Here is a 16,096-nt window from a genome sequence, read left to right on the forward strand (position 1 = left end):
GTGTAGCTCAACTGTAAGGCAGATGAACTTGGGCTTGAGAGCTGCTCGGTGTGGTTTGTATGATTCCCACCAACAAGGGCGGTGGCAGAGGGCTCAAAAGCAGTTTCTTTCACATTGACAAGGCTTTACGATCAAATGATGGCTTTGCCTCTTATAGCTCGTTCCTTCTGGGATAAGAAAATTGAATTTTTAGGATATATAACAAGCAGCACACGTAGCATGAAATCATGGCATTATAGGTCTGTACATATAAAGGACTGGCTGGAGTACAAACTCAAAGGACTGCTGTTGTTCCCTATCCTGAAAATTCAAATTAAACAGAATTTAAAAGAAAACTGTTCTTGTAATACTATACAAATACTCTCAAACTATGCTTAATATTCAGCATTTGTAGAAAACTCTTCCATACAGTTTTTCTTTTATTTTTTTTTCCCCTCTAAATTTTCTCTTGCAGAGAATCCTTAATTGGTTAGACACCTTTGAAGTTCAAGATATGTCATTATCACTAACTGGCATAAAATGCGACATAAAATCCTGAATTTAAAATCCCAAATGTTATAAGTTTGAACTCATCCAAAGTTCTAAAATTAATTAAATTAGGAGAACAGCCAGAATAAGGAGAGTTTATCAGGAATATTTTAATTCAAAGAGCATTCGTTTATATTAGCTCTATATCAACTAACATCTAAATTCTGCAACAAGTGTCTGGATTAGAGGACTGTATTTCTGTCTCAGAAGTATGTGCTTGGTTGTTTTTTTTCTTGAAATCCAATAGGAAACACATCCTGTGAAATAGATATCATAACTATGTGTAAACTGACTTTCCTTCCTTTTGTGTTTTCCTTGTTGTACTCGCATTTTGACTTCTCAATATGATGCAAATTGACATCTTTAGGTTCAGTGCTAAGGAGAACAGGATGCCTTGCATCTTTCAGGGCACAATTCATTTTGCAGTGTCCTACAATGGGGAGGCATCATGCACTTCACATTTTCAAGATTCAAAGGATGACAAAGGAAGCAGCATTTTCCATTTCCAAAATACTCCAGAGCATTGTGACGTGTTTTGTCTATAGGTGGTGCTGCATGAGCCTGGAAAAAGAGCTGTGTTTCCTCCGTGGTTCCCAAATGGTGTTTGCAGGGGTGGGGGCCAGAGTGCAACACTGTAGGACTGGCCCTTGGATCTTATGGGGTCCTTGTTGGGGTCTTACGAGGTTGTGAAACATTTGGGTAGTAGGAGCAGAGCTCAGAAGTTTGGTGCTGAGCTTCAGACATTTCAATCCACGGTTGAATTCCAAGCTGTAAAAGCAAAAGCAGTGGAGAGGAGTGGTCATTATGGCAGTGTGAAGAGCTTTGCAAGGGAGAAGCAAGGCTGGTTGGAGTGGTGCAGCAGTGTCTGTCCCTTGGGTTTGTTCGGAGTTGGGCGTTTCAGTCATCTGTGCAGATTTGCTCATCATTTTCTGATTTTGACCTTGGAGAGAGCAAAGTACAATAAAAGAAGGATATTTTCTTAAGGATCATCATCAAAAGCAAGAAGGGGTGAAATCAGAGGGCTGGGTCAGATACAGCAGTCAGAAACACAGCAGTTTTATGTCAGAAAACATAATTGTGGGATATACAATTGCTGTGCTTCTCTTCTAAACAAATTCATGTGATTTATTGTACTTCATCTGTATGTTGTATTTAATATTTTCATCCCCCTTAAACACTCAGCGGCTTTCCAAGGGTTGGAGAACTACAAGGCCATGTTTTTGACGTTGTGGCTGACCTCATTATTAATCAGAAAACATCTGGGCATTTAAAGATGTGTGTGTATGTTCTGAGAGCTAGGGGTGGTTTGTCAGTCCTTGTACAGACCCTCAGACTGTGCATCTTAGAAAGAGCCCTCACAGACTGTTGTCTCTGGGTTTCACAGGCATTTCTCTATGAGCTCCATCACATACAGATATTTGAGCCCATACCTCAGTGTCTGGCCCAGAATCTGACTATAGGACAAGGGCAGATGATGCCAGTTACTGTCTGTGGTTGTTGATTAAGGAGAAATCTCATGTCCATTGGTTACCTGTGTCTATGAAATCCATGATTGCACTGGATCTGTATTATGCATTCATGCAGTCTCTCCCAGAGTAAAAGTATTTTTTCTTTTGTTTGGAGTTGTTGAGCATTTGCTCAGGTTGACACATCCTACAGGGATTTGTATTAAACTTTCAGATTGCATTTTCAGCAGAGACCCCACAATTTGCTCAGTACACATCAGTGGAGAAGATATGTAATAAAAATCAGACAAGTGTACTTATTTTCCAGAATACAGACACTACCCTACCATTATGCTTTTTACATTTAACAGTATAAACAACAATTTAGTTTGCCCTTAATGTCCTAAATATGCTTAGATCCATCATGGTCAAAATTGAAGGGCAAGGCAAAAGGACAAAGAAAATACGCTAAATGTTCTGCAGAAATAACCCAAAATACACTTCTAATAGCATAAGCACATTGTTTAAAAAATGAGCAAGTAATGGCCCAGGAAAGGGTGTGTATTTATGGTGTCATGCAGAGTGGAAACAAAGCCAGGCTGTTTCTGATGTTGTTTACCCACCAATGGAGAGAAATCTCTTTCCCCCTTGCTATATATACAAGAAGAGAAGAAACACCCTGTGATGGTTGCCTTGAATGGTAGTCCTGCAATTGGGTCAGTGGGTATCAGTGCTGCTGGGAGAGCAGGCAGGAGAGAGCTGGAGCCTTCTGATGTACAAGGCAAGATGCATGTTCACAAGTTGAACCTCCAAAAAGGCAGACTTTTTGGTCTGTGTGTGAATGTTTGTCTGCACAGAGAAGATATTGCAGAGTAAGACTGAGCAAGCTTGAAGTTGAACACGAGGTGGACTCAAGGATCCTTATCAGTCCCTTCCAACTTGGGATGGTCTATTCTATGACTTATGCTACACTCACTTCCTAGGTAGACTGGATGATCTTGTAGGTCCTTTCCAACCTTGTGGTTCTATGATTCTATGACTTTTGTTTGGCACTTCCAGTGCTTATTGTGAGATAGATTAGTTTGGTTGGCAGCAGGGCTGTGTCCATGCTGGTAACAAGTCTGGGGAGCTGTTTTTCAGATGATTATTTGTATTAGAGCATTCCTTGTTATTCAAGCACCACAGAAATAATAAATAAGCAGGTTGAATATGAGCAACAAGGGGGGCTTAAAACCAAAGCTATTTTTGCCAGCTCAAAGCAGAACAAAAAGCTAGGGCTGCAGGTCTTGCTATATTTCCTTCTCCTTGATGCCCAGAGGAGCAGGGGCTCCTTCAGAGGGATTGAGCAGATGTGTAGAGATGGGGCATGGCAGCTGAGAGAGGTAAGAGCAAGCAGCGAGGAAATCTTTGGCATCAGATACCTATTTTACCACTTATCTCTGCACAACTTCTCCACTTTTTAAGCAAATTATTACATTCTCAGTGACGTTTTACTCCAGTTTTTATTTCAGGCGTCAAATACACATCATTGCTAAATACTGTTTTTATTCCTATGGTTTCCATTTGTCATGTCAGTCTTAGGTCTCCTGTTATAATTTGCATTGTAACTACTCTGGCTATGCTACGTATTCTTCCTGCTGCTTAATTTTAAGTATAGAATACTTCCCCACACAAATAATATTTTTATTGTTGATTGCTGTGAGCTAGCTAAAATGCAGATGACTTTGGCTAAGTTACATTTTTAGTATAGCTGCTTTTTATCAAATGATGAAATAGTGGTTGTACCTCTTCATAACGATGAAACCCAAAGTCCTATATAAATCCCACCTCAATAAAAAGTCAGTAAAAGTTTTTGGTCTGTAAAATATTTGCAATCTTACCTTGGCTTAGACGTCTGCTAGAATGTGGTGAAATTGAACAGCCATTTTGTGTTCTTCATAAGCATCAAAATATGGTAGTAACCTAAGGAAAAGTGTTTAAGTGTTTCCTCTTATCTTTAGATGTACTTTTAAATGTAATGCAGGAGTATGGATGCATTTTATAATATCTTTTATAAAAGGTTTGAAGTTTGTATAGTTAACGTATCAAGAAATGTGTAAATTATAAAAGAAAAAAAAACCTGCATCTTTTTTTTTTTTTTTTTTTTCCCTGGGAAGTGGAGCAGTTAATATTCAACATGAAATGTCTAATCTTTAAATACATTATAATCTAACTGCTTAGGATAATTTTTGCTTTAATACCTTAAGAGTCTGCAAAGCCTGAAGGATGGGATTATTAAAATGGAATTTTAATGTCAAAATTATCAGAGAAGAGAACATATTGCTAGTGTTCATAAAAAAATGTATTCAATTTCTGTTTGATTTGTTCAAATAAGAGATGAGAATATATTTGATTATAGCTGGTAAGTATTCTGAAAGTTGATCAGATGACTGCAGGTCATTGCAACATAAGTGCTGTCAACTAGAGGGGGATTAGTACATTTAAGACATTGAAATATGTGGTAACATATAAACATACCTGAGCTAATGAATCAGCTACAAGCTTCCGTGAAGATGCTGCAAGGGGAAAAAGATTCGGGAATAAAAATCATACAGTTACTACACTGCCCCAATGCTACAAAAAAAAAAAGAAAGAAAGAAAGAAACCAACCAACCAAGCAAAACAAACAAACAAAAAAAGAAAATCCTTAATGTAATCTTGCAAGTCTATACAAAAATGTTTAACTTATTTAAAATCTGAAGTGAAAGTTTTCATTTTTCATCTCTGTCTTGAAAGGACTGTCGTGCTAGTGCTCAACAGTACAAGCCAAGCTTCCTTGCAGCTCTGAAAAGTAATGAACATATTCAAAGACTTTCCCAAATTCAGAAATAAACTTCCATATTAGACTACCAGTAAATCTTCTGCAGATGGCCAGGTCAACCTGGAGGCTGCAGCTCCAAACTACCCTGCCTTGCCTTCAGTTGGGATCTGTTCTCTTTTTCTGTCTGTTGGGAAGGAACATCGATTGGAGGATCTAACTCAAGGATAAGAGGAAAGGATTCATGTTGTGGAAAGGAACACCAAAGTGCTTTAGAACCAGATGCTTTCAGTGACTTGGAAACCTAACCATATCAAGCAGCTGTGGTGATGTTTTTCCTTCTTGGAAGAGCTGAAGTTGATTGATGTAGTATTGCGCAAGGTAAAAACTGTTGTAGGAATACCTGCTGTATTTGTAGGCTTCTCATGCAATAAGCTAGACAGCAAATTTGATGTACTTCAAAACAGAAAGCAAGAGTGAGGAATGCCTGGTGTTTTTTTGTTTGGTTGGTTGGTTGGTTTTGTTTTTGTTTTTTTTGTAGAAGCATGGGAAAAGAGAAAAGCAGTACTGGAAAAAAAGGAACATGGAAGTTTGTCCGCAAGGGAAAGGCACTGTCACTTTGGTTTTGTTTTTATCTCAGCGGTATGAAAGAATGCTTAAGAGAGTCTAAAAGATGATTTTATAATTATTAATTAAGGTATCAAAGTCACTTTCATATTCATAAATCCTCTTCTGTTTGTCATGAGCAGCTATGCAGAGTTTTCAAAAGAGCATTCAGAGAAAACGACCATTTAGCAATAAATATATTATGAATTTACGCACATAAAAAAGACAAAATAATTTTGTGAATCCATTTTTTTTTCCTTAAAAAGTTGTATCATGAGTAATACACCCGGATCATCCATTTTTTACATTGAAAAGGATTTATTTTGTGAAGAGACAATCTATCCATCTGCCTTACAACGATTAATTGAAGACTAACCAAACGATGACAGAAAAGTACCAATAACCCAGAAGTTCAAACGTCTTTGGATAAAGTATTGAAACAATTTCAGATAACACCTGAGTTTGTGAAAAATAAAAAACATAAAAGATCAGCATCTGTTCATGGATTATTCATGAATCAGAATGTTAAAATGCCTTCAATAAATACAGTCTTCAGTGAACAGTTTCTGTGGTTCTGCTGCAAAGTAAGACTCATGCAAAAGAAATCTTAACTTTAAGACTTTCATGCAGTATAGATTCATTACTGCTGAAATTATCCTCTGGTGCCCAAATTGCCTCATACAAAATATTCGACTCAAAAAGAAGTCAATAACAAGACAGCATTTGACTGTACCAATTTAGGTTTTACATTTTATTTTTGCTTTGTTTTTGTGTGGTCCCTTCCCCCCACCAAATTATATATATTTAGCGTGCATCTGTAACTGTTTGTTAGTTTGTGAAGAAGGATTATCCCTGTAGTAATACCAACTTTTCTTTCTACTTTAGCAAATACTTACCAAGCAAGGTTCGTACGTAACAACTCACAGCTATTAATAAAAACTATAATAAGAAATCAATAGTCATTCAAACTTACAACTATAATTTTTACACAACTGAGAAAGAGGTAGGAATCTATCCTATGGTTCAGCATAAAGACGTGAAAACACAGTAGGTATCATTTTCAGAACAATACACATTTTTAATTTATGAATGTTCTTTTATATATTTGTATATACAGTCACTTTTTTTTTTTACTTTTTTTTTTTTCCTCCAGTGCTACATAATTATAACTTGCAAAATGTAAATATTTATGAATTCACAGGATGTTCGCTGGAAGAGGAGAATGTTATACTTGCAGATTTTTCTTGTACTTGCAGGATTCATATAATATTATTTGCCATCATGATGTACTGAAAAATGGGAAAAAAAAAATAATAATAATTCTACATTTGACTTTTTCTAAAAAATACCATCTGGTGTTATTTTTTGAGAGCTGGAGATTAGCTCTGTAATTGCTTATAGTTAAAGATAGACATTACTACATTTATTGACAATTTTATTCTCTACAATAATCTTACATTTAAACAGTGACTTTGTTCCTGAAGGATGCCAAAGTGATTAAACTGATATTCAAACTCTTTGGATCGCATCACCCACAAGTGAAATGCAGCCATCTCTGGGGTGAAATATTACAGCTGTTTAACAGCGCTCAACAGCACTGTATAACAGCTTTGGAAATGAAAAATACCTTATTCAAATGAAAACAGGGACATTTAGGTAGGCAGAATAATTATCCAAGTTGGTATTTGGCCAGGATGTCAGTGCTCACAAGTCTACGCTCAGAGGAGCTTACGCTGAATCCTTAATAACCGCGGTTAGTTGGGGTATGGCGCTGATGTTGGGCATTACCCAAAGGAACCCCCATGGCACTGCTTAGGGCAGACCAAGACCTGAGAGCAGCTTTGGAGCACAGACCATGGAACACACTGCTTGGTTCACTCGCATTGCTCTTCCCTAACTGGGTTTTGTGCACCAGCCCTTCTGAACCTCTCCTCACACAGATCTCCCTTGTGCTACCTGTGCAGATTTGGAGGCTGTAAGTGAACCTGTTGCTTACCAAAATGGACCGTGGAGATATTTTCATGTGACCAAACTGCATGGGATTGTGCAGCAGCTTTTCCTTTGCCAAATTTCATCACACTTCAAACTGTCCCCTCAGCACAGCAGTCAGTGCCTTTCCAGAGACCTTTATTGGCTTTCGTACCTATCAGAAGATGGCAACTGCAATCTCCTCACCGCATTGCTCTACTGTTCTGGGCTGACTGCTCTACGTTTTAGTTGGTGTTTCCAAGCTCGACAAATATTGCAGCAGAGATTTGCTTCCACCATGTTCTGATAAAACTGTCCACGTCATTACACTTTCCTCATCCTCATACATTTGTTGACTGTGAATTGAATAGGCAGCACTTGAAATGTGAATTGCAGCCATCAATCTCAGCATAACAGCGTGTGTAGCTGAAGTCCATCGTCAGCACAGAAAGAAAACGCTTGTCAAAGTCAGAAAGTAAGCAACTCTTTGGTAAGTCATCTGCCTCCATGCAAACTTCTGTGCTCGTATATGCCAAAAGCTTTCCTCACCCACAGCTGCCAACCACAGTATATTTCAGCAACGTTCTTCTGTTTGTCATCTACGGTGCTTATTGATGTGCAATTACATTAAGACACGTGCAGCCAAGCTGCACTCCTTCTCGTTGCGTTGTTGTCAGAGATGAACAAAGTATCACACCTGTGGGTCGCTTCAGTTCATGTGAGAGAACCCTTCTGTGAATATCCCCTTGCTGGATACGTACACGAAGGAGCAGTTTGGAATGATGGGTCCTCACTGTGTCACCAGACTAATTCCTCTCTGCTCCTGGCTTTGTGAGTTATGCATTTGAGGTGGGGAGAGCGCTCTATGGGAAATGATTGGGTGCTGAAACTGGATGCCATTATAATGGGAGTTAGTGGTTTTAACAAAGACATTTGTTAATCAAACCTTTTGAGTAAAGGCTTTTAATTCATAACTTCTGTTTGATCAACACTTGAGATTTTCCCTGGGAAAGAAATGTGAAAAATTTCCCAACTTAAAAAAGTTTGAGAAATTAAATTAAATCCTGGTTCAGTTTTTTGTAGTAGTTCTGGAAATGGAAATGGAAATCTGTATGATTTTCATTAGTGGGAATTGGGAGGAGATGGCATTGGTCTTCCATTTCATCTTCTAACATTCAAAATTATGGAAAGAATGATTTTTTTTTTTATCATATAGAATTATTAAGATATATTCAATTAATTCAATTAATTCATGGAAAAAGATCCATTAATTGATGGATAATACTTGAGCCTTTGTACAGAATTTCAGTTGAAAATGATTGTGCTAAAAGTTGCAATGACCATCTTCTGCTAGTACCTTCCTTTTCCATCTGGAATGCTTGAAGTCTTTCAAGTCCAAATGAAGATCTTTTGTCTCTCAGAATATGCATCCTATATACATCATATTTAAAGTCTTTAAGCACTGAACTTGCTTCTGTGCTAGTTTGATTAATCCCATTTTATATATATATATATATATATGTATGTATGTAATATCATCAAGAATTAGGAAATACATAGCAGTAATGTCCTGAGAACTAGGGAAACCTCTCATTTCTGAGCACCTCACAGTATGTAATGATAACTGCATGAGATAACTAACCTGTAACATGGAGACTGTGCTTTTTCTTGAGGTTGCTTAGCAAGGCAGTGACGTTTCTGGGACTGTTGAGAAGTCTCAATTTTTGCTGCAGTGATTGGCATCATGCAATCAGCCAGTTCTCTGGAATACTCAGCTACTTGGTGTTCTTCAGAGAAAATTCTGTAGGTTTCTTGATGTGTTATTGTTTTCCCCTCTTTTCTACTTCCACACACAGCATCAACCCATTTTCCTGTATAGCTTCTTTCAGAATTGCTTCAGAAACTTATAGAATCATACAATCACAGAATGGCTTGGGTTGAAAAGGACCATAATGACCATCCAGTTCCAACCCCCTGCTGTGTGCAGGGTCCCCAACCAGCAGCCCAGGCTGCCCAGAGCCACATCCAGCCTGGCCTTGAATGCCTGCAGGGATGGGGCATCCACAGCCTCCTTGGGCAACCTGTTCCAGTGCCTCACCACCCTCTGTGTGAAAAACTTCAGATTTTATTTTTGCTTGAAAGCAAGAAAGAATGTATATTTCCATTTTGCAAGGAAAAACATATATATATATGTTTATATATATATATATGTTTATATATATATATATATATATATATATGTTTTTCCTTGCAAAAATGGAATCCTACGTTATGATTTTGTGACGAACCAACCACATTGTTTTTTATCTATCAGGTATGGCAATAACGTGGATACCCTTGGCTTCCTTAGTTAATGGCACATCCATAAACATGAAGACCTCAAACTTCAAACACAAAGATTTTGAGAACAAAAAGGCACAATCATCTCTAAGCCAAAACACGAAGATCTGTTTGATAACATGAATCCATTCTCTTTGCTGCTGAAACAGCAGTTGCACGAATTTAGGATTTATGATTAAACACTTCAAAGGATATCAAAACTGAAACTTTTCTCTCACTCTTCCTTTCTTCCTCGTGCTTTTTAAGGAAAATACTTCAAACATTTCTTTGCGATATGTTCTTCCACATAACCTCACTTCATACTCATATTTCAGAGCAGAGTTTTCCAGTCTTGAACTGATCCTTACCATACCCCTTGGTACTGTCTTTTTTCACCTCTTATGCCAACTTCCTAGAGTTCTTTGTTGTGATAAAATAACAATTTTTCATACATCACAGAAGTACAGAAGGACATAATGAAGTTATCCACTGAAGACTGACTCTGAGTCAGTTCTTACTGCAGTTGGAATTCTTGCACATTCATCCTAGAAATTTTCTTGAGGCTGCAGGAAGGCTCTGCAATGCCAAGCACTGAAAAGCAGAATGTAAGCCTCCACGTTCACCAGGGATTGTTTTCTGAGAATGATAAAGAGACTTTTATAATGTTCATTTTACGCCCATTTAGAATGAGTATTTTGGAGATGCAAAAGTAAATGATAATTTTAGGGCAAATGAAATATGTCATTCCACTCAAAATGACTGTTCTCATTTATGATGGGAGAGTTTTTTTGAAAGCTTTTTTCTACATACATTTGAATAATATTTTGAACAAGTTGTCATTCTAAATTGAAAGAAAAAAATCTTTGTGTTTGTTATAGAAATGGTTTGGACTTGATAAAAAGACTTCAGAAAAGCCTGGGGTAAGACTTCAGAAAAACCAATTTTTTAAGAAAAATGGTTATATTTCCCAGTTGATGTATTGTATATTTTGATGAAAATTGTGAACAGAAGATGTGTCTGAAATTTAGGATCATGTTACGCTATTTATCTTTAGTAGATATTAGTGTTTTGACTGTAGGTTGTTAAAAACTTATGCTGTAGTTGGCCTTTTGTCGAGAAGCCTTTTCTTGGTGCATTAGAAGGAGAAGGCTCCTTTTGAAGGAGCAGAGTTGAATGGTTGGGCATTCACTAGTCCCTTTGGGGAGCAGACCTGCATTTCAGGGAGGTGTTATAGCATATAAACATTTAAAGAGCAAAGTATTTCCTCTAGAAATCACAAAATCACCATAAGTCCTGGGTTGGAAGGGACCAGGATCATGAATCTCCAACTCTCCCCCACTACATGCAGGGCAACCAACCTCCCCATTTAATATCAGCCCAGGCTGCCCAGGGCCCCATCCAACCTGGCCTTGAACACCTCCAGGGATAGAAGGGGCATCCACAGCCTCTCTGTGCAGCTGTTCCAGCACCTCACCACTCTCATAGTAAAGAACTTCCCCCTGACATCCAACCTAAATCTTCCCTCCTTCAACTTAAAACCATTTCTCCTTGTCCTGCTGTTATCTACCCATTCAAAGAGTTGATTTCCCTCCTGTTTATAAGCTCCCTTTAGGTTAAAATGAGCCCTTTTAAACGATATCATTCATACCCTTATGAATGCATCTAAAAAGTTTTCATCTCAGTAATTACTTTCTAATCAAATATCCTAAAAGAGATGAAGGTTACCCTTCAGGTGACAAGCAGAGTTTTTAAGAAGTTGTTATAATTGAGAAGCTGATGCATCAGGAGAACATTTTTACAATCAGTTTTTACCAATGTCGAAGAAGGAAATCAAAGATGTTTTAGGAAACGTTTTCAGAAGTTAAGCAAATTTCCCATAAGATTGAGTGCTAGTTGTTTTATTCTTTCACCTGCTTTCTGTTGGCAAGTTTTGGATGAATTAGATGAACTTAGTCTTGAAAAATGAGCAAATGATGGAATTAGATCTAGGTAAATTCCCATTTGTGTGGAAAACTGTTCGCTGTAATCAACTTCAATTCACTTAAACCACCCTTGCAATTCTGTTTCCAGTCCTCTTGAGGAAAATGTACAAGTTTATATTCTCGAGTGCCAAAATGTTTATTAGTTTGTTTAAATGGATAAAGGTAGAACAGGACTGCATTAGGAAAGCAATTATAAACCCAAATATAGCACCATGATGGACTTGATGAACCAGCAGATCCCTTTTGGCACTGAGAAGAGGTTCTAGGTGGAGTAAGGGCAGTGAATACCAGGTTTGTTTTTGAAGAGAGGTATTTACGTGAATGTAAATAGAAATGTTGTGTCCAGCAGTTGCACTTAGAGACGCCGTACAGATAGAAGTGGTGCTGGGGGGTCTGTCCACTGTTGGCATGGTGTAGGTGTAATCTGGCAGAACACACAAACGTTTCTGTTACTGCAGTATCTGCACTACTCCACAGGGAGCTGTCTGTAAACTTGGAATTATCCAGACATGGTTATTCTGTTGCCTTAGGGTTTCTAGTTACAGCAAGTAGTTCTCAGAACAGTGAATGTGCTAGAGATGTTTAAGGGATGTGCTAGGTTGGTGTTAGTTGCTGAACTGAAGCCCAAATTTGAACTCTGAAATGATTTTCTAATGCGTTGCATCCCTACAAATCTGGACAGGGCGACTGTTGTCAACTGAAATAAATGTGTGTGTAGTAGAAAAGCAAAATGCTGATGTAGTTACAAAGTATGCCTCTAGTTTAAATGGCACCACATAGCCTCCTGTACCTGCTGGGATGCAATATTGCTGTCAGTTCAGAAATGCAGACAACTGTTTCCTTCCCTGCAGGTGCACGACATGTGGGCAATCTCTAAGTACCTGTGGGGAGATCCAGATGGCTCATATCTTGCTACCTTGCTGCACCTCTACCTTCTTGCTAAGTCTTTTTAGGCTTTAAATACTCATTGACACTCTTTAGTGGGTAGAAATATTGTGTGCATTGCAGCTTTCCCATTGTGCCCTGCCTTTCTCTATGGGCAAAGAACGTGAAGCTGATTGTTCAGATCTTTTAGTTGTTGTAAATAATTAAGACTTAAGGGCTTGAAGATGGACATCATTGTGCTTTCTGCAGTGGGGGTAAATATCTCTAGATATTTCTGTGCTAGCATTCTTTCTGAAATAACTGTGTCTTCTCATTTTAATTACATGCTGACGACACCTGAATGTGTGCTCTCTGTTTTGGGACATGAATGTAGTTGTCTGTGTTCTAAACAGTTCCAAACCTGACCAATAAGTATTTAGAAATTCAGTTTAAAACAAAGTTCTAATCTAGACTTTTCATTTGTATATCACAGCTGAGTTAGCTAATCAAAGTTATAATGGCAATGAGTTTTTCAATGAAGATTTCTATTTTATATTTTCTACCAGAAGATTTCAGATTACTCCTCCAGCTAATGTCCAAAGCAAATCCTTGCAGATCTCTGTTACAACTTACTGGGAAACCTGATTACTTCTCTGTCTTCTCAGCTCAAAGGATTGCTCAGAGTCTTCCAAGCCAGCCAGAAATTTCTCAAGTCTGTTCAGTGTGAGTATATACTATAGTTGCTTGGTGTAAATACAATTGCCCGTTAAAAGAGGGCCAGAAAAACAGGTGTAGTTTCTAATTAGTTATTTTCATAAATAAGCTATTGTGACATCTCAGAATATTTTTACTGCATAGGAAATGTGTACAGTGTCTGTACATTTAAGTGATTTTTTCACAGTTTGTCTAGATGGATCAGTGCAGTTGAACCTGCAGCTGGGCAGAGCACTGCTAAGCTCAGGGTTGTTCAGTGCAGGGCCTTATGGGGGAACTGAGCAATGCTAAATATATGGGTTTAATATTATGACTTTGCTTTTGACCCCTACCTTACTCAAAGGCTGTTTACTGTAGAGTTACAGTCTGAGCAGCTCTGGAGTGCAAAAAATTAATACAAGAAGAGAAGTTTGCATAAAATGAGATTTTCCAGGGTGCCCCGTCACTGCTGATGGCTCATTACAGTGTTCAATAGTATTTCTTTCATACAGGGATAGGATATACTGGATATTATTAAAGTGTGGCTGATTTGGGAGACTCTGGAGAAAGACTTGTGCAGCGGTTACAGGTAAAATCATATACAAACACTGAAATCTCTGTCATCTGCTGAGGGATCTGTTTGCATCTGTGTTTGTGTAGCATCCTCTCTTCAGTGAGACTTCACATCGGTTTCCACTCTACATCAAAATCAGCTAAAATGAGTGTCTGTTTAACTCATTATTTCTATCATTGGCTGGAGTTGGCTTTATTCGCGTGGTGCTGGCTTTGAAAACAAAAATCCAGCCCAGAATCACTGCGTTCCCGTCCGTGGTTTAAGGAATTACATATTCTGCCTTTTGAGAGCATGAAATTATAGTTGTGTAAAATCACCTAGCAGTTCTTTATCACGAGTTGCGTTTTATTACCAGTTTTCAGATAGAGCCATGAGGTTACACCTAAAAAGGTCGCAGTGCAAATACATGTGCAGAATTTAAACGAGAACTTACTCTTTCTCCAATAAACACACACCGGATACAAAGGAAAAATTGGAACACTTTCAGAATACAGCTCGGGCCAGCATGGCCCTCATTGGGGACCCTTTCAAAGATTAGTTTCTGATGTCCATAGAAACATATTGTGCGAGGCTGTTTTTAGATAATGCGCTGTTTCTGTGCATCGCCATCTCCTGTGGAAGCATTCCGGCTGCACAGGTCTGATTGCTGGATTTTTCAGTGTCCTGTGAGAGCTGCAAAACCTCAGCAGCCCAAGCAGGCTGGCTCCCTTTGTAAAGTGAGCCTGGAAAGCTTTATTTCCTTCTGGGAAAGCAAGCCTATCTGAATATTGCCCAGATTTCAAATGACCTGCCCCAGTGCTAAACAAAGATTCAAAGGAAGAGGAAAGGAGAAATGTTTCCAGAAGTGAAACCTCAGGTGATCTGCTTTCTATTCTCAGCTCCGACACTCACTTTTTTGTCAGCCTTGATAAGTCATTTAGCTGCGCCTTTTTCCTTGTCTTTATAATAGGGATAACAGGAGTATTGTAAAGCCAAAATCAATATTGCCAGTAAAACGCTGAGGGTCACACTCATACAGGAGGCCCACACAAGTGTGTGTGCTTGTGTGTGTGCAGCTTAAGGCATGAAATACCATCAGTAAACCCTCTGCTGGGACTGAGTGTCCTTAGCCCAGATGGCTGTGGGCAGACAGCGATCTTCAGCAGCAGGATTTGCTTTAACAATGTGCACAGAACCCTTTTGGGGTGATTTATGCTGAGTGGTTTTGGGCAAGAATGGCTTCTGACCCTGACTTGCAGTACTCCTGCTTTTCCTGGTCACTGAGTGGGACGTGGAAGAGCTGTTTCAGAAAGGATGCTAGCACAATCTTGTCTTGTTAGTAAATATTAATGAAAATCAGCTGGACAAGAGGTGAGAATAATCTCACTTTTTTTCCTGCTTTATTCTTTGGTTCAATAGATGGGGATGTTTGGGTATGATTGTTATTAGCCAGCATTGTGGAGATGGGGAAGGAAAACGCTCAGAGTAGCATATTCAGCTTTTATAGTTATGGTGATATCCTGCAGGTGGTGGGCCTTCTCCACCAGGCTTCAGTGGCCAACTTTAGACCCGTGGTTGAATGTTTTCAAGAGTGAAACTTCCTTCAAATTTGACTCGGAGACTCATTTCCAAAAGCACAAACCTGTGGCTGTGAGAATCTCTTTTATAATCTGTCTGTTTGAGTTTCTCAAAGCTGAGTGACTGCATTATTGGGACGACTTGTCATTCCTGATTACATTTGCATGTTGGTTTAAACATAACAGTACATGCCAGAGCTTTCTAACTGGATGTGATGCAGCATCAAAGTGAATGTTTCATGCTTTGGGAACTTTAAAAAGTCATCGAAGGGAGAAAAGTGAGATGACAATGGGAGGAATGACAGAAATTTGGGCTTGGTACTACTCTAATCAAGGTAAATAGTAAAGCATGTTGACTGAGTTTGACACAAGACAGGGCTGTAATGACTGACAAGGTAGCGGATGTTTTATGATTTATCAGCCCTAAACTTCTGAGGAACGGGATGTCCTTCTATTGTTTTATTTTATTTTTAACATTGTGCACTGCATTGCCTGTTTCTTGTAAATACATAGAAAAATAATAATTGCTCTCTGTTTTATTTATAAAAATACTGGTGGAGGTATTCATTATAAATGACATTCAATTTGAATTATCCTCCCTTTTTGTTCAGGAATGTTTTCTACAAACAATGTAAATAAATGGAAGGAGAAAGCTTATTCTATTTTAGAAGGTAGGACGTAGGGACACAGGAGACTATAAACCCACAGTATCTGATAATGTGCAAAAGATCCTTAACTAAAATTGCCAAATGTCTTTTGATGGT

This window comes from Phasianus colchicus, chromosome 7, assembly GCF_987193195.1.
Source record: "Phasianus colchicus chromosome 7, bPhaCol1.hap1.1, whole genome shotgun sequence".
In the NCBI taxonomy this organism is placed as follows: Eukaryota; Metazoa; Chordata; class Aves; order Galliformes; family Phasianidae; genus Phasianus; species Phasianus colchicus.